The 26,793-nt window shown below is 34.6% G+C and overlaps 1 protein-coding gene and 1 non-coding gene across 2 annotated transcripts in view; one reads left to right on the top strand and one right to left on the bottom strand.

Annotated features, from left to right (window-relative positions):
- Ubr3 (ubiquitin protein ligase E3 component n-recognin 3) overlaps positions 1–26,793 on the bottom strand; it is a 230,170-nt gene that overhangs the window by 201,601 nt on the left and 1,776 nt on the right.
- Positions 19,103–19,176, top strand: Trnad-guc (transfer RNA aspartic acid (anticodon GUC)). The gene has a single exon. It is a non-coding gene; the product is annotated as a tRNA-Asp (tRNA).

The following is a 26,793-nucleotide window of genomic DNA, read 5'->3' as shown; positions in this document are numbered from 1 at the left end:
AAAGGCAAGGAGAGGTCAACTAAAATAACCACATATTTCAAGAATTAGAGAAGCACCTAAAATAAACTACTCCCCTACAAATTAGCCTTTGGCATATACATCCCATTCCCTACTTAGCACAAATTACACATACATACATTATTTTGCATGTAAATTTAGAGATCCCTAGATATTCATATACTTCAGATTAAAAGTCCTTGATGATATAATCTGTGTCCTTCGTTTTACAGATGGAAAAAATCTCAGAAACATTAAATGACATACCTTAAAAAATTGTTAAAAGATTTCTGGAGACAACAAAAGGGATACTATAATACATATTGAATGGTATCTACCTAATCTAATCTGTATATTTAATATTATCCCAGTAAACATACAAATAAGAGATTAAACAGATTCTAAAGTTCACATGAAAAATAAAAATAAGAAACTTGTGTAAAACAAGAGTAAAGATATACTCCATGTATGTATAATATTTCAAAACACATTCTATCAGGTATAACTAAAAAGAGCAAACAAAATTTTTTTTAAAAAGGGAGTAAAGAAAGTACAAGGAATGGTAGTACTTGCCTATAAACCCAGATACTCAGAAGGGATCACAAGTTGGAGGCCCACCTCAAAATAAAAAATAAAAAGTGCAGAGATGTAGCTCAGTAACAGAGTGTCCCTTGGTTTGATCCTCAGCGAATGAAAGAAAGAAAGAAAAGGAGGGAGGGAAAGAGAGAGAAAGAAAGGAAGGAAGAAAGGAAGAAAATTAGGCAGGTTGGCAGGTAGGTCGGTCGATTATATTAAGGAGGAAAAAAGTAATGAAGAGTGAAATAGCTTTTCTTAAACATTAAAACATTTTTAAATGGAAATAAATCACATATTTACCCTTTAGGAACCTTATATTCTAAAGGGCAGAGAACATGACGATAAATAAATAAAGATCCCCAGCTCCGCAAAAAAAAAAAAAAAAAAAAAAAGAACACAGAAAGGAAAGGCAGGCATGGTGGCACACGCCTGTAATCCCAGCAGCTCAGCAGGCTGAGGCAGGATGATTGCAGGTTCAAAACCAGCCCCAGTGGACTAGGGTTCTAGTTCAGTGGAACAGCACCTGCCTAGCATGTGCAAGGCACTGGGTTCAATTCTCAGCACCACATATAAATAAATAAATAAATAAATAAATAAATAAATAAATAAATAAAAGGTCCATTGACAATTTTTAAAATATTTTTTTAAAAAAGCTAGCCTCAGCAACTTAGCAAGGTTGAAGGCAACCTAGTGAGACCCTGTCTCAAAATAAAAAAAAAAAAAAAGAGCTAGAGATGTGGCTCAGTAGTTAAGCATCCCTAGGCTCAATCCCCAATACCTAAAAATAAAAAAAATAAAAATAAATAAAAACAGAGAAAGGGGAACCTATATGTATTCTTCAGCCATTTCTCAAGACAAACATTATTACATCTCTACTACATGGAACTTGAGAGTATAAATTCATTCATGTTACATTACATGAATGCTAAAAACTAAAAGGAAAATCTTTAAATTTCATCTACACAGGTTTAAATACTATTTGTTAGTCCCTAGAGTACTAATAGAGCAAAATATTTATGAAAACTAAAAGTTCTAAATTCAATTAAAGAGTACATATATGATAAAAACCTGAAAGTAAAAATACAGATGTTGTAAATGAATTACTATTATGAGGGCTGGGATTGTAGCTCAGTGGTAGAGTGCTCACCTCGCACATGTGAGGCACTGGGTTCAATACTCAGCACCACATAAAAATAAATACAGATTTTTAAAAAAAGTATATTTATTTTTAAAAACTATCATGTACAACCATAGAAATGAAAAGTTGTACCCCGTTTGTGTACAATTAATCAAAATGTAATCTGAAAAATAAAATAAAAAAAAACTATGGTGATAGTAAAAATAAATTGAAGGCTCGAAGTAAAAAGAAAACAATGTGGCAATGGCACATGAAAAAAACAGATTAAGGGACAAACTAAAAGGGTCCAGAAATAGAACCAAATACACATGGAATTTAATTTATGATAAAAGCAGAAATCCAATCCAGTTTATTCCAAAAAAGGACATTGCGATAACTGTAGAAACCAGTGAAGCTAAGGCATGGATAAGAAATTTCCTCACCGAAATCAACGAAATTGAAACAAAAGAAACAATTGGAAAAATTAACAAAATAAATAGTTGGTTCTTTGAAAAAATAAATAAAATTGATAAACCCTTAGCCACACTAACAAAGAGAAAGAGGGAGAAAACTCAAATTACTAAAATTCGGAATGAACAAGGAAACATCACAACAGACACGAGTGAAATACAAAACATAATTAGAAGCTATTTCGAAAATCTATACTCCAACAAAACAGAAAACCTCGAAGACATCAACAAATTTCTAGAGACATATGAACTACCTAAACTGAACGAGGAGGACATACACAACTTAAATAAACCAATTTCAAGCAATGAAATAGAAGAGGTCATCAAAAGCCTACCAACAAAGAAAAGTCCAGGACCAGATGGGTTCTCAGCCGAGTTCTACAAAACTTTTAAAGAACAGCTCATTCCAATACTTCTCAAACTATTCCATGAAATAGAAGAGGAGGGAACCCTCCCAAACTCGTTCTATGAAGCCAATATCACCCTGATACCTAAACCAGACAGAGACACATCGAGGAAAGAAAATTTCAGACCAATATCCTTAATGAATATCGATGCAAAAATTCTCAACAAAATTTTAGCAAATCGCATACAAATATATATTAAAAAGATAGTGCACCACAATCAAGTGGGTTTTATCCCAGGGATGCAAGGTTGGTTCAACATTCGGAAATCAATAAATGTCATTCACCATATCAACAGACTTAAAGTTAAGAATCACATGATTATTTCAATAGATGCAGAAAAAGCATTTGATAAAATACAGCATCCCTTCATGCTCAAAACACTAGAAAAAATTGGGGTAGTGGGAACATTCCTGAACATTATAAAGGCAATCTACGCTAAGCCCATGGCTAATATCATTCTAAATGGTGAAAAACTGAAAGCGTTCCCCCTAAAAACTGGAACAAGGCAGGGATGCCCTCTTTCACCGCTTCTATTCAACATCGTCCTTGAGACTCTAGCCAGAGCAATCAGACAAACCAAAGAAATTAAAGGGATACGAATAGGAAAAGAAGAACTCAAACTATCCCTGTTCGCTGATGACATGATTATATATTTAGAGGAACCTGGAAATTCCACCAGAAAACTTTTAGAACTCATAAGTGAATTCAGTAAAGTAGCAGGTTACAAGATCAATGCTCATAAATCCAATGCATTTTTATACATAAGTGATGAATCTTCAGAAAGAGAAATTAGGAAAACTACCCCATTCACAATAGCATCGAAAAAAATAAAATACTTGGGAATCAATCTCACAAAAGAGGTGAAAGACCTCTACAATGAGAACTACAGAACACTAAAGAAAGAAATTCAAGAAAACCTTAGAAGATGGAAAGATCTCCCATGTTCCTGGATAGGCAGAATTAATATCGTCAAAATGGCTATACTACCTAAAGTGCTATACAGATTCAATGCAATTCCAATTAAAATCCCAATGATGAACCTTGCAGAAATAGAGCAAGCAATTATGAAATTCATCTGGAAGAATAAAAAACCTAGAATAGCTAAAGCAATCCTCAGTAGCAAGAGCGAAGCAGGGGGTATTGCAATACCAGATCTTCAACTCTACTACAAAGCAATAGTAACAAAAACGGCATGGTATTGGTACCAAAATAGACAGGTAGATCAATGGTACAGAATAGAGGACATGGACACAAACCCAAATAAATACAATTTTCTCATACTAGACAAAGGGGCCAAAAATATGCAATGGAGAAAAGATAGCCTCTTCAACAAATGGTGCTGGGAAAACTGGAAAACCATATGCAATAGAATGAAATTAAACCCCTATCTCTCACCCTACACAAAACTCAACTCAAAATGGATCAAGGACCTCGGAATCAGACCAGAGACCCTGCATCTTATAGAAGAAAAAGTAGGTCCAAATCTTCAACTTGTTGGCTCAGGATCAGATTTCCTTAACAGGACTCCCATAGCACAAGAAATAAAAGTAAGAATCAACAACTGGGATAGATTCAAACTTAAAAGCTTTCTCTCAGCAAAGGAAACTATCAGAAATGTGAAGAGAGAGCCTACAGAGTGGGAGAATATCTTTGCCAACCATACCTCAGATAGAGCGCTAATTTCCAGAATCTATAAAGAACTCAAAAAACTCTACACGAAGAATACAAATAATCCAATCAACAAATGGTCTAAGGAAATGAACAGACACTTCACAGAAGATGTACAAGTAATCAACAGATATATGAAAAAATGTTCAACATCCCTAGTAATAAGGGAAATGCAAATCAAAACTACCCTAAGATTTCATCTCACCCCAATTAGAATGGCGATTATCAAGAACACAAGCAACAATAGGTGTTGGCGAGGATGTGGTGAAAAAGGAACACTCATACATTGCTGGTGGGGTTGCAAATTAGTGCAGCCACTCTGGAAAGCAGTGTGGAGATTCCTCAGAAAGCTTGGAATGGAAACACCATTTGACCCAGCTATCCCACTCCTTGGCCTATACCCAAAGGACTTAAAATCAGCATACTACAGAGATACAGCCACATCAATGTTCATTGCTGCTCAATTCACCATAGCCAGATTGTGGAACCAACCTAGATGCCCTTCAGTTGATGAATGGATAAAGAAACTGTGGCATATTTATACAATGGAATATTACTCCGCAATGAAGAATGATAAAATTATGGCATTTGTAGGCAAATGGTCGAAATTGGAGAATATCATGCTAAGTGAGATAAGCCAATCTCAAAAAACTAAAGGACGAATGATCTCGCTGATAAGCGGATGAGGACATATAATGGGGGGTGGGAGGGGCTAGCATTAGGTTTAGGGTTAGGTTTAGAGTTAGGTTAAGGAGAGCGGCAAGAATGAAGGAAAGGAGGACTGTGTAGAGGGAAAAGAGGGGTGGGAGGGGTGGGGGGGAGGGGAAAATATAATAAACATCATTACCCTATGTAAATGTAAAAAAATAAAAAATAAATAAATAAATAAATAAATAAATAAATAAAAAAGAAATTTCCTCACAACTTAAACCATGATAATAGATAAATTTCTAATATATTAAAAAGGTAAATGTAAAATGTTAAATCATTACAGTGCTAGATAGTGGGGGATTTATTTAATAATCATGTAGAGGGATAATCTGAGTATAATAAAACCTAAAACTCATAGCAGAAAAGATTAATAAGCATAAAATTTTATAATAAAATTATCTACATGGATAAATGAGAAACAATAGTAAAAGTATTTGCAGACAGGTGCACGTGGTGCACACCTGTAATCCCAACAGGGGAATCAAAGCCAACTCTGCAAAACCCTAAGCAACCTGGGGAGATCCTGTCTAAAATAAAAAATAAAAATGGGCTGGGGATGTGGCTCAGTGGTTAAGTGCCCCTGAGTTCAATCCCCAGGACCCCCCCAAAAAAAACAGTGTTTGCAATTCATAATTTTCCAAAGGGTTATTTTTCCTAAAAATAATACAAAAGAAAAAGTGAGGGGTTGGGGTGTAACTCAGAGGTAGAGCAGTTGCCTAGCATGACTGAAGAGGTGAGTTTGATACTCGGCACCACAAAAGAAAGAGAAATGGTCTTAGTTTTAGTATCTATTATACATAGCATTTTAATCCCAATATTAATGATGAACCTCTCTAACCTCTTCCAACTCATTTTTTCAAATGTTGATAAACCTTAATTTTTTTTTTTTTTTTTTTTTTTTTTTTTTTTGCGGTGCTGGGGATTGAACCCAGGGCCTTGTGCTTGTGAGACAAGCACTCTACCAACTGAGCTATCTCCCCAGCCCTAAACCTTAAATTTTTATTCATTTATTTATATGTGGTGCTGAAAATCAAACCCAGTGCCTCACACATGCTAGGCAAGCTCTCTACCATTGAGCCACAACCCCAACCCTCTTCCAACTCTTAATGCATAATCCCTTAAAGCTTTCTGGGGCTTTTAATAAAGCCCTAAATTTTTTTTCTTTACCTTCAGATTTTATAACTATATTAGCTTGACCTCCTTTTAGATTGGAATTAAGTGATACAAAATACATGTCAATATTTCCAGAAATGGCCCCGCATGGTGGTGCACACCTGTAATCCCAGCAGCTCAGGAGGATGAGGCAAGAGGATCACAAGTTCAAAGCCAGCCTCAGCAACTAGCATAGCACTAAGAAACTCAGTGAGACACTATCTCTAAATAAAATACAAAGAGGACTGAGGATGTGGCTCAGACATTAACTGCCCCTGACTGAGTACAATCCCTGGTGGGAAAAAATAAATAAATAAATCAGGACTATAATATCTAACTTAAAATTGCTGTATGGGAGGGGATGTAAAAAAGAAACACAAAATAGAAAATGAACAAGATAGTCATGTAATAATATGATCAAGAAACATAACAAAAGTTAATAGTCTAAATATTACAAAATTAAAAGACAAAGACTGTCAAACAACAAAAAGCAAAATCCAAGTGTCCTCTCCATATGAAATGCACTGTAAAAATAAGTGAACAGGGCTGGGGAGATAGCTCAGCTAGTAGAGTGCTTGCCTCGCAAGCACAAGGCCCTGAGTTCGATCTCCAATACTGAAAAAATAAATAAATAAAATAAGCGAACAGGGGCTGGAGTTGTGGCTCAGTGGTACAGCACTTGTCTGGCATGTGTGAGGCCCTGGGTTCGATACTCAGCACCACATATAAATAAATAAAATAAAACATCTATTGACAAAAAAAAATTTAAAAATAATAAGCAAACAGACGTATTTAAACTAAAAGTATAGAAAGAGACATACAATGCAAATTCTAACTAAGACTAACCAATTGTCAAAATAAAAAGCTAAAGGTACCTAATTTAAAAATTAACAAACTAGGCATTGCACATTTTCAGGAAAATCTATACATAAAAGCAGATGCGGATAGACTTTCAACAGGTATGGGTGCTTTCCCTAAAAGGAAAGTGCTCCCAAAAACAACAAAAAATAATAGATTTTCTGGGAGCACATAGAAGAACCCTTAGATGACTTCCCAAGGTAAATATATCTCTAAGAATATAGGACATGGGGTTGGGGTATAGCTCCATGGTAAAGTGCTTACCTGGCTGGCATGCACAAGGGCCTGGATTCAATCCCCAACACAAAAAAAAGACAATATAGCACATCATACTCTACTACAAATATGTGCATAACTAAAAGAATTAAGCAGCTCATTCAAAAATATATTTGTTCTCTAAAAGAGAAGACACGCAATATCACTTTTCCTCAATCTATTATAATCAAAATACTATTTAATTCTAAAAGGGGGAAAACATTATAATGATATTCTTATTTACTCCCAAAATACACTGTATTAACTAAACAAAACATGTATCAGAAACAAAGCCTTTATCTGGATGCTGGCAATCTTCAAAACCATTTTTTTTTAACTTGTAAAATGGTTACATTTTTGTTTAATAAAATTTCAATTCATTGTTTAAAAAAATGCAAATAAACAAAAATAGCATGCTCTTAGGACTTGTACTTTAACCCAAGAGAAGTAGTCAATGAATTACCTTTCATCTCAAACAATAAAAAGTCCAGATAAAACATATGAATCAATGTTTTTCAAGACATCAAAAAATGAAGAACAACAAACTCTAATAGATTAGAAGCAAACAAAGTGAGCCCTTAAAATGTTTCCAGGTCAAAACACAAAAGGAGAATAAAAATGGTGCCAAGAAAATTCCCAAGTTGAGAAGTCAGAATTGGGAGCTTAGGAAATTCAATGCACTCAGAGTTTGTAGAACAGATTAGCAAAAAGAATCGAATTCCACAGAGAAATTATCCTTTAAATCTGTATAGAATTCACCAGAGTAGGTGAGAATTCCCCAGAGTACTATTCAGCATATAACTGTGAATAAACTACCCAAGGGCAAGAATAAAAATATCTGAAAGGATCATAAGACAGTACACACTCAAATTTAGGATCAAGAATAGTGTCTCTTAGTAGAATGAATCAGACATAACTTTCCTATGTTTGTATATGAATACACAACCAGTGTAACTCCACCTCAAATACAACCACAAGAATGGATCCTAGTAAGTTATACTCCAGGTATGTATAATACGTCAAAACACCTTCTACTGTCATATATATCTAAAAAGAACAAATTTTTAAAAAGAAAAAAAAAGTTAATAGACCTCAATTTGTTAAAAAATAAAAGTAAAAATAAAAATAAAAAGAATGATGTCTGTTTCCACCAACCAGACTGAAAAATCTCTTAATTCATGAGACACTGGGTAGACAAGTCAAAGGGTCTTTCCTCAGTAGTAGAGAATAATAAGCCTCAGACTGAGCATTTCTTCAGACTTAACAAATAACAAAAGTAATACCTAAAATGATCCAAGATAGTTAACTGTACACCAAAAATAAAGTTCAAAAATGCTCATAAGAAGAAAAAATATCAAGCATCCAATAGGGTAAAATTCACAATGTCAAGCATCCAATAGAACATCAAGGAGGAGGGAAATACAACCTAAAATAAGAATTATCATCAATTACAACTGACCCAGAATGCATGATAGAATTAGCAGACCAGAACATTAAGATATTAAAACAGTATTCCCTAGATCAAAAGTTAAATAGTTATAAAGATTTAATGCAATTCCTATTAAAATTCCAATGACATTCTTCATAGAAATAGAAAAAGCAATCATGAAATTCATTTGGAAAAATAAGAGACCCAGAATAGTCAAAGCAATCCTTGGTAAGAAAAATGAAGCAGGAGGCATCATAATATGATACCTTAAATTATATACTACAGAGCCATACCAACAAAAACAACATGATATTGGCACCAAAACAGATAAGTTGACCAACTTGCCCTAAGCAACTTATAGAGACTCTGTTTCAAAATAAAAAATAAAAAGATCTGGGGATGTAACTCAGTGGCAAAGTGCCCCTGGGTTTAATCCCCAGTACCAAAAAGAAAAAAGAAAAAGTTCAAAACTGAAGTTCTTGGAATTAAAAACTAGAGTGACACATTTAAAAGAAAAATAATACAATGATTAGGATTAACAACAGATTGGATAAGAGAAGAAGAGATTAGTGAACCTGAAGATACAACAGCAGAAACTAACAAAAGACAAAGACAAAAAAATTTTAAAAGCATCAGTGAGCTGTTTCAAGGAGCCTAATATACTTGTAACTGAAGTCCCTCCTCCAAACTCAAAAAGGATAGAAAATATATGAAGAAAAAATGCTCGAATTTAGTAAAAATTACAAACCCACAAATCCAAGAAGCTAAACTGACCCAAAAAAAGATGGAAAAACTGCACTAATACATATTATAACCAAATTGCTCAAAATAAAGACAAAGAAAATCTGAAAGCAGGCACAAGGAAAAAAAAAAAACCATGTAAGTACAGAGAAGCAAAGATAAACACAGTCAATTTCTCTTTGGATACAAAACAAGCAAGATGATACTGAAATAACATCTTTAATAAAAAAAAAAAAACCTGTACACCTAAAATTCTATATCCAGAGAAATTGTCTTTCAATAACTAAAGTAAAAACTTTTCAGACAGACAAGAAAATGAAAGAATATATCACTAGCAAACCCATACGAGAAATGTTAGAAAGGAAGTCCTTCAAGCAAAAGACAAATGATACTAGAAAAAAATAGAAACTTATACAAAGGAACCAAGAGTACTGGATGAAATACCTAGTTAGGTAAGATATTTTTATTATTTAAATGTCTTTTTAAAGTTGCATGAAAAGAACATCATATTCAGGAATTTGTGATGTATGCAAAATGTATAACAACAGTAAAATAAAGGTTTAGAGAAAAAATGGAATAAAGTTCCTATATTGTACATGAAGTAGTATAAAAAGTAGATTGTTATAAGTTATAAAGATATATACTATAAAACATAAGGCAATTGAAATTGGGACAGCAATTTGCCTGTATCTGAAAACTTTTATGCCAGCTGCTTTTTAAGGACATAGGGAAAAACCCTAGGACCTGACCTAAAATGACAATGCTGACAATAATCAAAAGAAATATGGATGACTATAATATCAGACCAAATAGACTTCAAAATAATAAATCTTTACCAGAAATGAAGAACTGCTTTATATAATTATAAAAGAACGAATTCACCCAGAAGACACAACAATCCTAAGTGCGCACCTAACAAGAGTTTCAAAATATAAAAAGCAAAACCTGACAATTGCAAAGAAAAAAGAGACAAATCTACAATTATACTTGACGACTTCAATGCTCCTTTCTCAGTGATTAATAAAACAAGTAGACAGAAAATTATCAAGAATTTAGGGGTTCACAAGGCCAACATCATTCTAAATGGAGAAAAATTGAAAGCATTCCCTCTAAAAACTGGAACAAGACAGTGATGCCCTCTTTCACCACTTCTATTCAACATAGACCTGGAAAGTCTAACCAGAGCAATTAGACAGAAGAAGAAATTAAAGGGATATGAACAGGAAAAGAAGAACTCGATCTATCCATATTTGTTGAAAACATGATTCTATATTTAGAAGACCCAAAAAATTCCACCAGAAAACTACTAGAACTCATAAATGAATCCAGCAAAGTAGCAGGACATGAAATTAACACCCATAAGTCAATTGCGTTCCTACATATCAGTGATGAATCACCTGAAAGAGAAATTAGGAAAACTACCCCATTCACAATAGCCTCAAAAAAATAAAATACTTGGGAATCAATCTAACAGAAATGGTGAAAGACCTTTACAATGAAAACTACAGAACAGTAAACAAAGAAACTGAAGATCTTAGAAGATGGAAAGATCTTCCATGTTCTTGGATAGGCAAAATGGCCATACTACCAAAAGTGCTATACAGATTTAATGCAATTCCTATTAAAACTCAAATGACATTCTTTATAGAAAGAAAAAAAGCAATCATGAAACTCATTTGGAAAAATAAGTGGCCCAGAATAGCTAAAATAATCCTCGGCTAGAAAAGTGAAGCAGGAAGCATCACAATGCCAGACTTTATATTACAGACTATAGTAACAAAAATGTCATGGTACTGACACCAAAGCAGACATGAAGACCCAATGGTACAGAATGGAAGACACAGAGACAAACCCACATGAATACAGATATGTCATACTAGACAAAGGTACTATAAATACACACTGGAGAAAAGATAGCCTCTTCAACAAATAGTGCTGGCAAAACTGGAAATCCATATGTAATAAAATGAAATTAGACACCTATCTCTCACCCTGTACAAAACTCAACTCTTTAAGTGAATCAAGGACCTAGGCATTAGCCCAGAGACCCTGAGCCTACTAGAAGAAAAAGCAGGCCCAAATCTCCATCATGTCGGCTTAGGAACTGAATTCCTTGACAAGACTCCAAAAGTATAAGAAGTAAAATCACAAATCAATAAATCCAATAAATTCCAATAAACTTGGAATGGACCCTCCATTTGACCCAGCTATACCACTCCTCGGTTTACACCCAAAGAACTTAAAATCAGCATACTACAGTGATGCAGCCTCATTAATGTTCACAGCAGCTCAATTCACAATAGCTAGATTATGGAACCAACCTAGATGCCCTTCAACTGACGAATGGATAAAGAAACCGTGGTGTATATATACACAATGGAATATTACTCAGCCATAAAGAAGAATAAAATTATGGCATTTGCTGGTAAACAGATGAAGCTGGAAAATATGCTAAGTGAAATAGGCCAACCCAAAAAACCAAAGGCTGAATGTTTTCTCTGATAAGTGCATGACAATATATAACGAGGTAGGGTGGTGGGGGGAAGAGAAGAATGAAGTAACTTTGGATGGTATAGAGGAAAATGGGGTGGAGGACAGAAAGATAGTAGAATTAAACAGTATTACCCTATGTATATGTATGATTACATGAATGGTGTGAATCTACATTGTGTACAACCATAGAAATGAAAAGTTATACCCCATTTGTGTACAATGAAATCAAAATGCAGTCTGTAAAAAAAGATTTTAATATAAAAAATAAAAATAAATAAATGGGAATGTATCAAATTAAAAAGCTTCTTCATAGCAGAAAAAACAATCAAGAACATGAAGAGAGAGCCTACAGAATGAGAGAAAATCTTTGCCACACACAGTTCAAATAGAGCATTAATCTCCAGGATAAATAAAGACCTCAAAACAACAACAACAAACCACCGGGCATGGTGGTACACATCTGTAATCCCAGTGGCTTGGGAGGCTGAGGCAGGAGGATCACAAGTTCAAAGTCAGCCTCAGCAACTTAGTGATGACCTGTCTCTAAATAGAATTTTAAAAAGGGCTGGGGATGTGGATCAGTGGTTAAGTTCCCCTGAGTTCAATCCCTATCACCAAAAAAAAAAAAAAAAAAAAAAAACACACACACAAATAATCTAAACAAATAACCTAATCAATAAATGGGCAAAGGAACTGAACAGACACTTCACAAAAGAAATACAAATGGTCAACAACATTTGAAAAAATTTCAACACCATTAGCAATTAGAGAAATGAAAATTAAAACTATACTGAGATTTCATCTCACTCCAGTCAGAAAGGCAATATAATACAAGTAACAGGTTGCAGATATAACTACGTTGGTAGAGTGCTTTGCCTCACATGCACAAGGGCCATGGTTCAATCCCCAGTACCCCAAAAATAAAAAATGAAAAAATACAAATAACAATAAACCTTGGCAAGAATGTGGGGAAAAAAGTACACTCATACGTTGCTGGGAGGAATGCAAATTGGTGCAACCACTATGGAAAGCAGTATGGAGATTCCTAAGAAAACTTGGAATGGAACCACCATTTGACCCAGCTATCCCACTCCTTGGTTAATACCCAAGGGACTTAAAATCAGCACACTACAGTGACACAGCCATATCAATGTTTACAGCAGCTCAATTCACAATAGCTGAACTATAGAACCAACCTAGGTGTCCTTCAACAGATGAATGGATATAGAAAATATGGTACATATACACAATGTAATATTACTCGGTCATAAAGAAAAATGAAATTATGGTATTTGCCAGTAAATGGATGGAACTGGAGGCTATCATGCTAAGCAAAATAAGCCAATTCCCAAAAACCAAAGGTTGAATGAAAGTTCTCTGATATGCAAATGCTGACTCACAACAGGGGAGTTGGGGAGTGGATTCACAGGATTGAACAGGGAGAATGGGGCAAAAGGAGGGGAATGGGGCAAAAGGAGGGGTATGGGAATGGGAAAAATAGTAGAATGAATGGGACATATCTTATGTTCATATATGAATACACAACCCCTATAACTCCACATCATGTACAACCACAAGAATGGGAAGTTTTATTCCATATATGTATGATATGTCAAAATACACTCTACTGGGGGGTGGACAGGGAAGAATGAAAGAACTCTGGATTATGCAGAAGGGAGTTAGGGGAGGGGTGGGAAGGGAAGGACAGTAGGATGAGACAGACCCTATATACATGTATGATTACTTTACTGGTGTGACTCAGCACCACGTAGGGCCACAGGAATGAGAAGTTATGCTCCATTTGTGTACAATGCATTCTATTATCATGTAAAACCAATTAAAACATTTTTAAAATTAAAAAAAATGTTCTACTGTCATGTATCACTAAAAAAAATTTTTTTTTTTAATATTGTTGTTTCAAAAAAAAAAGAATGTATGGATTCAGTGGTAGAGTACTTGCCCAGCATGCATGAGTCTTTGGGTTCATTCCCCAACACCGAAGAGGAAAAAAAAAAAGTCTTCCTAAATTTAGAAGACCTGAAAAACACTATCATCCAACTTTATTATAAAACACTACACCCACAACAAAATAATACACTTTTTTCAAGTGCATATGGACTATTCACCAAGGCATACTATATTCTAAACTAGAAAAGAAACATTAACAATTTTAAATGAATTGACTAAAGCATATTCTCTGACAATAACTGAATTAAACTAGAAATTACTAGTCAACAGAATCTATAAAATTCCCAAAATATCTAAATAATCCAAGTACCAAAAAGGAAATCACAGAAAACAAACTATTTTGATGGGATAAAAGTGAAAATATATTTAAAAAATTAGATGCCTCGATCTATGCTTAGAAGGAAATTTATAGCATTAAAACCTACTAGAGGGCTGGGGTTGTGGCTCAGTGGTAGAGTACTTACCTAGCATGTGTGAGGCACTGGATTTAATTCTCAGCACCACATATAAATAAATGAATAAAATAAGTTCCGTCAACAACTAAAAAAATATTAAAAAAAAAAAACCTACTAGAGAAGACGACCACAAATAAATGATCTAAACTGCCACCTTAAGAAACCAGAAAGAAAAAAAAGAAAGAAAGAAACCAGAAAGAGCCAGGTAAAGTGGTGCACACCTGTAATTCCAGCAACTAGGGAGGCTGAGGATTACACAAATTCAAAGACAGTTTTAGCAATTTAACAAGGCCCTAAGCAACTCAGCAAGACTCTGTCTCAAAAAAAAAGGGGGGGGTGGCGCAGCTGGGGAATATAGTTCAGAGGTAAAGTAACCCTGGGTTCAATCTCCAGTACCTAAAAAGAAAAGAAACCACAAAGAGATAAGTAAATTAAACCCAAAGGAGAACATAATAAAAGATATCCATGAAATTGAGAATAGAGAAAAAAATTAATAAACATAAGCAGGCTCCCCCCATCAGCATGTAACTCCAGCCTGGAAGAGTCACAGACACCTGACTCCAAACCATGAGAGAACTGTGTAAACTGTGCCCAAAAGAGCCAAGTGGGTAGGGCTGCCAGGAGCTTTGGGGACGTAACTTCTACCCCAGTTTGTCCAGAGAGCAGAAGGAGGAGTCAAAGATTGTTCTCAAGCCTTAAGATTTAATGTTTACCTTGCTATTTTAGACTTCACTTCAGATCTTTCTTCTTGACTCTTTTGAAATGAAAATGTCTGTCTTGTGCCTATTCTACCATTGTATGATAGAAACTTATGACTTGTTTGACTTGTTGGAATGGAATAAATGTATTCTACAAAGAAGAACATGAATTTGGGGGAGCCAGGGTTGGAATGCTATGTGTCCCCTTCAAAATTCATGTCAAACTTAATCCCTATTGTGATTATTAAGGTAGGGCTCTTGGGGAAGTGATTAAGTCATGATGACTCAGTCTTATAAAAGGGCTAGAGGGAATGAGTATAGACTCCTTTTACACTTTTTATCCATTCCACTATATGAGGATACAATAAGAAGACACTCATTACACACCAAATGCCAGCACCTTGATCTTGGCCTGCCTAGCCTTAATTCATTAAGAAATAAATATCTGTTCTATATAAATTACTCCATCTTGGGCATTTTGATATAGCAACACAAGTTAAACAGATGGTAATTTATATATTCTATATTCAATTGCATGATTAAATCACAGTTCACTAATCTCAATGTTAACAATTTTTCCCTGTTTCAAATAGTGTTACAATAAATAACTTATATTATATGTCTCCTGCAATGTCCTCAAATTGAATGTGATTCTAATCAGGAGTCTTCCACAGAATTTAACAAGTGGACCCTGAAATTCAAATGAAAGAGTTAGGGACCAAGAACAGTCAAAATTCTTTTGAAGAGTAATAATGCAGAAATTCTGTCCTACCAAGATTTATTTCAATGTTTTAATAAGGCAGTATAATATTATAGAAAGAAACACATCAATACAATAGAAAGCTTAGGACATATACAGGAATTTGGTATGTGATGGAGGTAGCACTATAGATCAAAGGAGGGAAAAAAAGCTCAATAAATCAGTGTTAGAACAACTGGCTCTCCATTTTGAAAAAGAAAAGATTAGATCTCAGTCTCATACTATATGTAAAATAAATTCCAAACTTACTAAAGGCTAAATGTGAAATGCAAAATCTTAAATCTTTTAGAAGCAAACATAAACATATTCTTAAAAAAGTAAAGATTTTTTCCTAAAGGTATAAATAATACAAACAAGAAGAAAAACTACATTTTTAATTTAAAATCTTTTATAACAGTCCATTTTTGGTTGCTATGATAAAATACCCAAAGCTGAGTACTTTATAAAGAAAAGAGGTTTCTTTTGTAGAAATGGTTTTGTAGGTCCAAGATCAGGTAGCCCTATCTATCTATTCAGTCTCTGGTGAGGGCCACATGGTAGATGGTATCACAATGACAGGAACATTTGCAGAAAAGATCATATGGTAACCCAGAAAGCCTGAGAGGCCAGGTTTGCTCTTTTTATAACAACCCATTCTCACGTGAACTAACTGAAGTCCCAATGAGAATACATTAATCCCTTTAAGGACAGCATCTCCAGTGGTCTAGTCACTTTCCACTAAGGCCTCACATCTAAAGGATGTTCCACCTTCCAAAACTGTCACACTGAGGACCAAGTTTCTAGCATAAGAACCTTTGGAGGACACATTCGAACTATCAAAACCATAGGAAACACCATTTATGTATTTACACAGTAAAAGACAAGCCTAATAGATGAAATTACAAATTCATATAACCCAGTATCAGTGTCTTAAATATATTTATATTTCTTAAAACTCAGTAAGACAAGTAGAAAAAAATCATAGAAAATAGGCAAAGAATATGAACCAGCAATTCACAAAAGAAGAAGCTCAAATGGCTCCAGAACATATGAAAAGATTCTCAATTTTACTAATAGGAAAGTACAAATCTTAAAATTATGCTTATATAAATTGGCAAAAACTAAAAATTCGTATTCATAAGACCAAGTTTTGATAAGAACAGAACCCAAATTTCAGATGACAATATAAAAGGAAGTAAATTTGCATCAGTCATTGAAGGGCTTATCTAGTAATGTTAAAGAATAGAAACCTCTAAAGACCTGCAATTCCTCTCCTAGGAATCTATCCTAAAGGAATTCTAACCCCTCTGTACAAAGAGACACATATAAAGTTGTTCACTACAGCCCTTTTGGAAGCAAAAAAAAAAAAGTATTTAACTGTCCCTCAGCAAAGAAAGAGAAAACTATGGTTTAGTCATAACATTAAAACTTAAAAGTAGTTAGAAATGAATAAACTTTCTAAGCAACTCAGTGAGACCCTGTCTCTAAATAAAATAAAAATAGGGCTGAGGATGTAGATTAGTGGCTGAGGGCCCTGAGTTCAATCCCTAGTGCCCCCCCCCAAAAAAAGAAATGAACAAACTTGTCTATTATTAACAACATAGTAAGCAAAAAAGGCAAATTGCAAAAGGATTCATATAAAATCATTTATGTAATATTTTAATGCCAAAACAATACATTGACTATTTCCATGCAGTAAAAGCACAAAAACATGCATGGATATGGAAAAGAAATTTCAAGACAATGAAATTTCCTGGGGAAAGAAAAAGAAAGGAAGAGTAACAACATGGATTGGGCTTCAGTAATTTTTATTTCAATTAAAAGCAAACATGGCAAAAGGTTAACATCTATTATATTTCAGTAGGAAGTCTAAATGTATCAGTTACATTATGTTTGAATTTTTCTGTATATTTGTTTCATAATTTAAAACAGTTTAAAAAGATTTATAGGGTTGGGGATATAGTTCAGAGGTAAAATGCTTAAGGTCCTGAATTCAATCCCCAGCACGGCAAAAAAAAAAAAAAAAAAAAAAAAAAGAATTGTTAGTTCTATAATGATGAAAGATAAGAAAAAATAATTCAGCCTAACATGACTTCCAAATTACTTTGTTATAGTGAAACTTCATTACAATGAAGATAACTAGAAATTATAATGCCAGCTGAAGTCCCAATGAATCTTCAATCTTCAATGAAACTAACAATGAAAAAAAGTATAATGAAAAGAGAAAAGGAAATTTTTCTTCAGCTCTTCTTCCCCCAAGTTCTTTCATCATGAGAAGTGTTATGTTCCCTTGAACTGGTGACTTGAGAGTTAGTTGGATATTACTGTAAAGAAAATTCCAGGGGGGGAGGGGAAAAATATAATAAACATCATTACCCTATGTAAACGTAAAAAAAATAAAATAAAAAAAAATTAAAAAAAAAAAAAAAAAAAAAAAAAAGAAAATTCCAGGTTTATAGTGAAGAAAATTGTACAGGTAATCCATGCAAATACATACATAGAAGTATAATTTAAGAAATTAGCTCTAACACCCCCCATAATATTAATAACCACAAAATATGGCATAATTAAACAGTTTGCTGAAATCTCAATACATATGTAGAGGATATAAATGAGAGTAGGCAAGGCACAGGTCTTCATTATCAACACTTTATTGAAAGTTCATTATTTGTAGGGGTATAAACTATGGATGAAAAAAATTGTTAGGTCAGAAAATCAAATCCTGCACTGTGATTTTACACTACACTTGTGCAACAGGGGTACTACCTCTACAGATGAGTTTCATTCCCAATAAAAGTAAACTGCACTTTACAGGACAAAATATAACATGAGACTTCAATGGCAGGAACACATACTGAGCTAAAAAATAACAGAGAGGATTCCACAGAGCAACAAAGATGCAATAAAGTTGGACATGTAGGTACAGACCATGTTGAGGAAAACTTTGACACCAAGTTAAGGGCACTAAACTTTAGGCTATAAACACTGGGAAGTTATTTTAAGTAAATAAATAATATATATAATTAGCATAATTTTATATGAGTGACAGATTGGACTGTGAAATTACTACAGACAAAAAACCAGCAACTTAAGAATAGGCTATGGACTGGAGTGGTGGCTCAGTGGTAGAGTGCTTGCCTAGCACATGTAAGGTACTAGGTTCCATCCTCAGTACCACATACAAATAAATAAATAAAACAGAGGTATTGTGTCCATTTACAACTAAAAAATATTTTTTAAAAAGAATAGGCTATGATGTCATAAAGGCCTGGATTAAGGTAAGAGTAGAGAATGAAAGAACAAATATGGGACAAAAGTACAGACTTTTATAACAAGCAAGCACAAAGAATTAAGAATGATGCTGGGGCTGGGGATGTAGCTCAATTGGTAGAGTGCTTGCCTGTCAAGCGCAAGGCCCTGGGTTCAATCCCCAGCACCGCAAAAAAAAAAAAAAAAGAATGATGCTAAGCAGTCCTTGTTAGATATCTAGTCAATATTCATTCCTCTGTTTTCCCCCAAGTCATACGATAAGAAAGACCAAAAGTCAACAAACTAAAATCATGGAGGAAAAGTTCACAGTTCATCAAAGAAAAGTGTGATGCCTAATAACACTAATTAACCAGTGCTAAACTAGTCCTAAGCTGCAAACAGTGAATATCTTTGTGATTTAAGAAATTATTAGCTGGGATTTCTGACCAGAAAAAAAAAAAGAGTAATTTTTATTTAATGGAAGGAAGAAAAAGAAAATCTACAGGGAGTTATTTTGAAGAGATATATATTGATTCAACTTTAGACATGCTGATACTATGGTAATGGCAGGATATTCAAATGAACAGAAATACCAAATTGGTATGACTCAAAATAAATGGTTGCTCGGATTTAATGAACACATCTTAGATTATAAAAAGTTACAGATACAGGATTTCTTTAAGATGTTTGCATTGCAAAGATCCAAGAGAATACCAGTATGTAGTATTTCCCAAATATGTTTGACCACAGGATTCCCCTTCCAAAGAAGATCTCTGCAAAACAGGTCTAGAGATAGGTGAGTACAGCTGATTCTTGATATTAAATGTAGAGTCCTTTAGAAAGAATTCTTACTAAAATATGAAGGGATAATACCACTAGAATATCATCATTTTGCAATGCAACCCCTAATAAAATAATGGTTTGGACAACAAAAATCAATAGTTGCTAAAATTTTGACCATGATGTAGAACTTTGTAACAAATGGACCAGGTTCACAAATCTGAACCCACTGATCAATTCTAACATTTACTATAGTAGAGACAAGCTTTTAATATGTAGCATTTAATATGATGGAACAGAAATATAAAACACTACTAAAAAGGGCTGGGATTGTCGCTCAGTGGTAGAGCACTTGCCTAGTACGTGTGAGGCACTGGGTTTGATCCTCAGCACCACATAAAAAAAAAAATGAATAAAATAAAGTTATTGTGTCCATCCCCAACTAAAAATATTTTTAAAAACTAACTATAAGTTTTTTCACAAAAAGAAGAAAAGAATATGAAGTAATAAGTCTCTAAATCCAATTATTGGTTTGCAGGATACAAGAGGCAGAAGATATCCTAAATATTACAAAGATGCAATCGGTAAAACAGAATGTGGGTTTCTTTAACAAATAAACAGCAGAGAATTTTTTTTAAATGATCAGGAAACTTATGAATGAAGGATAGAAGCAATATAACAACCAAATACAATACAAAAGACTTGTCTGGATCCTGATTTGAACAAATCAGCTCTGGAAATCAAGAATGAGACTACTCAAATCTGAACATTCACTAGATATTTAATTACATTAAGAATGGATTGGGGGGTCTGGGGAGGTAGCTCAGTCGGTAGAGTGCTTGCCTTGTAAGCACAAGGCCCTGGGTTCAATCCCCAGCACCCAAAAAAAAAAAAAAAAAAAAAAGAACGGATTGTGACACGAATCATACCTCAATACAGTTGTGGATAAAAAAAAAAAAAAAAACCATAAAGATATTAAAAAAAAAAAAAAGAAGAATGGATTGTGGTTCAGGCTGGGGTTGTGGCTCAGTGGTAAGAGCGCTTGCCTAGCATGTGTGAGGCACTAGGTTCAATTCTCAGCATCACATATAAGTAAAAAAATAAAGGTCCATCAATGACTAAAATATAAAAAAAATAAATAAATAAAAAGAATGGATTGTGGGCCAGGCATTGTGGCACATTCCTGTCAAACAGCAACTCAGGAGGCTTAGGCAGGAAGATTACATGTTCAAGGCCAGCCTGAGCAACTTACAGAGACCCTGTCTCAAAATAAAAAATAAAAAGGGGTGGGGATGTTGCTCAGTGGTTAAGCACCCTTGGGTTCAATTCCTGGCACCAAAAAAAAAAAAAGACAGAAAGAATTAATTTTTGTGGGCTGAGGATGCAGCACAGTGTAACAGTGCTTACCCAACATGTATGAACACCTAGGATAAATACTCAGCACCCTAAGGAAAAAAAGAAAGACAAGCAGAAAGAATTACGAATATTTTAAGAAAAGAATTATCAATATTTTATGTATGGCAATGGCACTGTGGGCTTTTTCAATTATGGTAAAATATGAACACAACATTTACCATTTAAACCATTTGTAAGTGTACAATGCAGCAGCATTAAATACATTTGCACTGTTGTGCAACCATCACCAACAACCATTTCAAGAACTTTTCATTTTCCTAAACTTTAACTTTTCCCATTAAACAATAACTTCCAGTGGGTGTGGTGGCACATGTCTGTGATCCCAGCAACTCAAGAGGATGTGGTAGGAGGACTGCAAATTCAAGACCAGACTCAGCAACTAAGCTAGACCCTATTTCAAAACAAAACAAAAAAAAAGGATTGGGTGGTGAGTAGCTCAGTAGCAAAGCACTCCTGGGTTCATCCCCAATACCATAAAATAAAAAGAAATAACTCCCACTTCTCCCTGTCTCCTAGCCCCTGATAACCACTATTCTTTCTGTCTCTATGAATTTGACTATTCAACCTACTGCATATGAACAGAAGCATAAGATATCTGTCCTCTGGCTTATTTCAGTTAGAATAATGTCTTCAAGGTATATGTATGCTGTTGCATGGCATGTGTTTTTTGTTCCTTCCCACCCCCGCCACCCCCCATCCCCGACCCGTACTGAGGATTGAACCCAGGGGCATTCATCCCTAGTGGTCCTCCTACCTCAGACTCCTGAGTCACTGGTATTATAGGTGCGAGCCAACAGAATTTTATTCCTTTTTAAGGGCTGAATAAATTTTCCACTGTGGGTGTGTGTGTATATCACATTTTCTTTAATCATCATTCATCAAATGGACACTTGAGTTATGTTTTATTTTAGAGTTCACATCTCTTTACTGAGAAATATTTATAAATTATACAATATATAATATTTGCTTCAATATACTCCAATCTTGGAAGAGAATGGGGGGGGGTGATAGTTGAAACAAGATTATCATTTTGTCTTATGAGATTAACTAAGATCAGTTCCTCCTCCAGATGCCTAAGATGCTAAAAGGAAAAGAAGCCAAGGGGGCCCCATTTCTGCTGTCATGAAGAAGCAGGAGGCCAAGAAGGTAGTAAATCCCTATTTGAGAAAAAGCCCAAAAGTAGCACTGAACAAAACATCCAACTTTTTTAAAAAGGGTCCTTTTCTCAAATGACCCTGCTACATCTAGATGCAGCAGCAAAGAGCTTTCTTCTATAAGTGGCTAAAAGTACTTCTGGAGATTAACAAGTTCACCCAGGCTTTGGTTGGCCATACAGCTTATTCACCTGCTTAAGCCAGCTCACAACTATAGACCAAATAAAAAATAAGACAAGAAGCAGAGACCACTGGTCATGCTAAGGAGAAGCTGTGGGCAAAAGGATGCCCCCATCAAGAGACTACCTGTCCTTCAACCACCTTAGTGCAGAATGAGAAGGCTTAGCTGGTGGTGACTGCACATAGCTTGAACCCCACTGAGTTAGCTGTCTTCCTGCCTCCCTGAGTTTTAAGACAGGAGTTCCCTACTGCATCATCAAAAGGAAGAGTAGACTGGGACATCTCCTTCACGGCAAGACATGCACCATCTTTGCCGTCAAACAAGGTAACTCAGGAGATTTGTCTTAGCTCTGGCTAAGCTTGGTTCTTATAACTGCAAGAACCAAGTACAGTAACAGATATGATGAGATCGACCATAGCTGGGGAAGTAATGTCCTGGGTCCAAAATCTGTGGCTCACAATGCCAAGCTGGAAAAGTCAAAAGCTAAACAACTTACCACTAAACTGAATTAAATGTACTCTGTTGAGTTTTCTATACTCAAAATTAAATTTAATTAAATTTAAATTAATAAAATTTAATTAAAATTTAATAAAATTTAATTAAAATTAAAATTGTCCTAAAAAACACTGATAATACCATATATGTTGGTCAGGATTTAAAGAAACAAATTTATACTTTTGTTGATGAGAATGTAAATTTTTTTAGAGGGTTCTATTTAAGTTTAATTTTCTTTCTTTCTTTTTCCTTAAGTGGTACTGGGGATTTAATACAGGGGCTTGTGCATGCTAAGTAAGCATTCTACCACTGAACTACCTATCTGGCCCTTTTTTTATTTTGAGACCGGATCTCTCTAAATTGTCCAGGGTGACCTCAGACTTGTGATTTTCCTGCCTTACCTTCCTGAGTAGCTGGGATCACAGGTATGTGCCACACCTGGCTAAAGTACATATTTACTTTAACTGAGATATGATTTTTGAGAAAGTATCCTCACATATAGCTTACAAATATACACAAAGAAGTGTTACAGGGATACTGACTACAACAATGTCTACAACATGTCCAGACTAAAAACAATGTAAATGTCTTATCAGTAGGGAACTGAATGCATAAATCACATTACAATATAAATGCAATGGAATACTATGTAACTTTAAAAAGGAAAATGAAACAGTTCTATGTGTACAAATATGAGACAGTGCCCAATAAATATGTTAAGGGACAAAAGCAAGATACTAAATAGAATGACATTAACAGACATTCACTACTTCCATTTCTAACACTACCACAAACCAAACAACCTAAAACCTCCCATGACGAAACATCAAGGGCTGGGGACAAAGCTCAGGGATAGAGTACTTGCTCAGTATGCATGAGGCTCTGGGTACAATCTCTAGCACCATAAAATCAAAACCTCTAGAAATGCTGGATAAATTATAACCAACATCTCTCTTTTTTTTTTTTTGGCGGTGCTGGGAATTGAACCCAGGGCCTTGTGCTTATAAGGCAAGCACTCTAACAACTGAGTTATATCCCCAGCCCCCCAACATCTTTTAATGCATAACTAAGCTCAAAAAGAAAGTAAAGGAAATTTCTCACTAAGGAGTAAGATAGTTTTTACTTTATCTATTTATTTTGTTACAAATATGTACTACTTTTGAAATTAAAAAAGAAAATTATCCCTGAAGTGCTCTGAAAAAAGTTTCCATGCATTTAATAATTAACACCTCCTCTCAAATAGTTAAAGCAAAGTAATTTTAGGACAACTTTTCAGGTATAGCCTAATTTGATTCAACATTTACTAGCATCTATTAAACCAAGAGACTACACTGGCTTAGGCAGTCCCTATTTTTTAAGGAGCTTAGACTCTGTGAGAAACAAGCAAGGAGGCAAAAAAAAAACATCTATAAGATAGGACAGAATATGCAAACAGACAAACTTTGCATCAAAATTTGAGAATTAGCCTGGTGTGGTGATGTACCCCTATAAACCCAGCTACTTGGGAGTCTGAGGCTGGAGGATTTAAAGTTTAAGGACAGTCTGGGCAATTTAGCAAGGCCCTGTCACAAAAACTTAAAAAAAAATAAATAAATTTTAAAAATTTAAAGTATAGCCCTTCTTAAAAGACAGAATACTGCAATTTTTTTAAAAATGAAAAAAGTTAAATAAATTCTGTCCGTGCCAGGGTAGTTCATCTTTGCTTACTATGCACAGTGATAATTTGATTATTTTTGGGAGCAGGGACCAGGAATTGACCACTTAACCACTGAGCCACATCCCTGGCCCTTTTTTTATTTTGAGACAGGGTTTCACTAAGTGGCTTAACACCTCACTAGGTTGCTGAGGCTGGCTTTGAACTTGCAATCCTCCTGCTTCAGCCTACTGGAATACTGATAATTTATTAATTTCTAATTCTAAAACGATTTCAGAGGCATCATTTTACCTTGCACTTCTGGCCAACACCATCTATCTCTTAAAGCAGATTACGTGTATAGCACAGAAGAATCACTCTATCCAACCCAAAATGCTGAAAAAATTCTGAAAAATCACATGTCCACAATACCATTTATTGTTCAATCACGCCCTTTCTGAAAGGAGACATGATACATACAGGCAAAATAGCTCTACATGTCAGATGGAGATAATAAATCATAAAATACTATGTATCAACTCATAGAAGGCTGACAGGGTAGGAAAAAATAAATTCTGTGAAATCTCAGTAAGGCAAATATCATGAGATCAGGATGTGGACTATCTACAAGAAGCCCTAAATCTGTGTGAGTACCTTCACAGAAACTCAATGACATACTTACATTCCTGCACTGAAACATCACAATTAGATCAGACTTAGATCAGATTAGAGTCTCATCTAGGACAACATGATAATTACCACTGTATTCCAAAATTCAGGGAAAAATCAGTATTATTTCCTACTGTGAAGTTCTTTGGGGGTCTTCTAAATGCTAACCTAGTCCAAGAAGTAAAAATGTCTAAAAATCAGTAAAGAGTGCTCCAACTCCTATGTTACAATGTCCCTCAAAGAGAAGGAAGAAGAGGAAGAAAGTTTTTTAAAAATGAGAGGTATATTTTTTTAAAAAAACACACAGTATTGAACAGAAGAACCAATAAGAATGCTATTTAGGGGCTAGCAGTATTGCTCAGTGGTAGAGCCCAGAATACATACACACACACACACACACACACACACACACACACACACACACGAACTCAAAAAAAAAAAAGTATAGAGAAGTGATTGAGCCGTCAGGATACCTATCTTCCTACCTACGTGATCTTGTCTAAGTCTTTAAACGCTGTGCCCTTACTTTCCTCTTCTGTACAATGAGAAAAATAACATCAACAATCTCAAAATTGTGAACATTAAATGAATTAAATTATGTAAAGCAGTTAAAATTTGACAACTTTTAGCCAAATAGATGGATTCTTTTAAAAAAAAAACAACAAAGTTTTAATAACAATCTGTTAATGAGGCTGCTAGAAAATAAACAGCCTGATATACTGCTTAGTAAAAAGTCTATGGAGGGTAATTTAGAAATCCCATTTTTGAGAATTTATCACATTGATATTCTTGCATAGGTGGGAAAAGACAGGCATACCATGTTTTTTATTTCATACTGGAAACTCAAATGCCCATCAAGAGATAACTAAATCAAGAGTGGCAAATTCATGGCATCAACATTATGTAGCAGTTTTTACAGAACAGAATGAGAACACTAATTAACTGATATGAAAAGTCATCTAAGAAAAGTGAAAATGCAAGATGTAGAACAGTGCAAAGTATGCTATCCTTTGATAAAAAAAAATGACAGTAAAACTAGAAAACATTTATCCTCATTTTACTCTAAGACAATCTAATAATAGAAGGAATTGGGCAGATAGGAAAGCAGATAGGAGGGAAACTTCAAACTCTTTTTAGTATAGTATTGCTTTTTACTTTTTTAGTTGTGTGAATAGCTAATTCAATATTATTCAAACATTAAGCTTTGAAAATATTTTTAGAGTGTCACTCATACATTTCCAGACCTCAAATGTTGGCTCAACAGTTGTTGTTGTTGTTGTTGTTGTTGTTGTTAGCAAGCTCAAAATACCTCCATTCTGAAGATTTTTTTTTTTCTTACTCTCTTTGCACAGAAGTCTCCTCTTCCTCCTCTAAGTCCGAGGCTACTACTTAAGGAATTTATCACTTTATGCTCAAGTATAAGTGGATTAAAGGGTAAGTCAGTGTCCCACTTATTTTTAACATCCAAGGAGCCTTACTTGT

The sequence above is a fragment of the Sciurus carolinensis genome, chromosome 3 (assembly GCF_902686445.1).
Source record: "Sciurus carolinensis chromosome 3, mSciCar1.2, whole genome shotgun sequence".
Taxonomy (NCBI): domain Eukaryota; kingdom Metazoa; phylum Chordata; class Mammalia; order Rodentia; family Sciuridae; genus Sciurus; species Sciurus carolinensis.
This window is presented reverse-complemented; position numbering and strand designations above follow the sequence as displayed.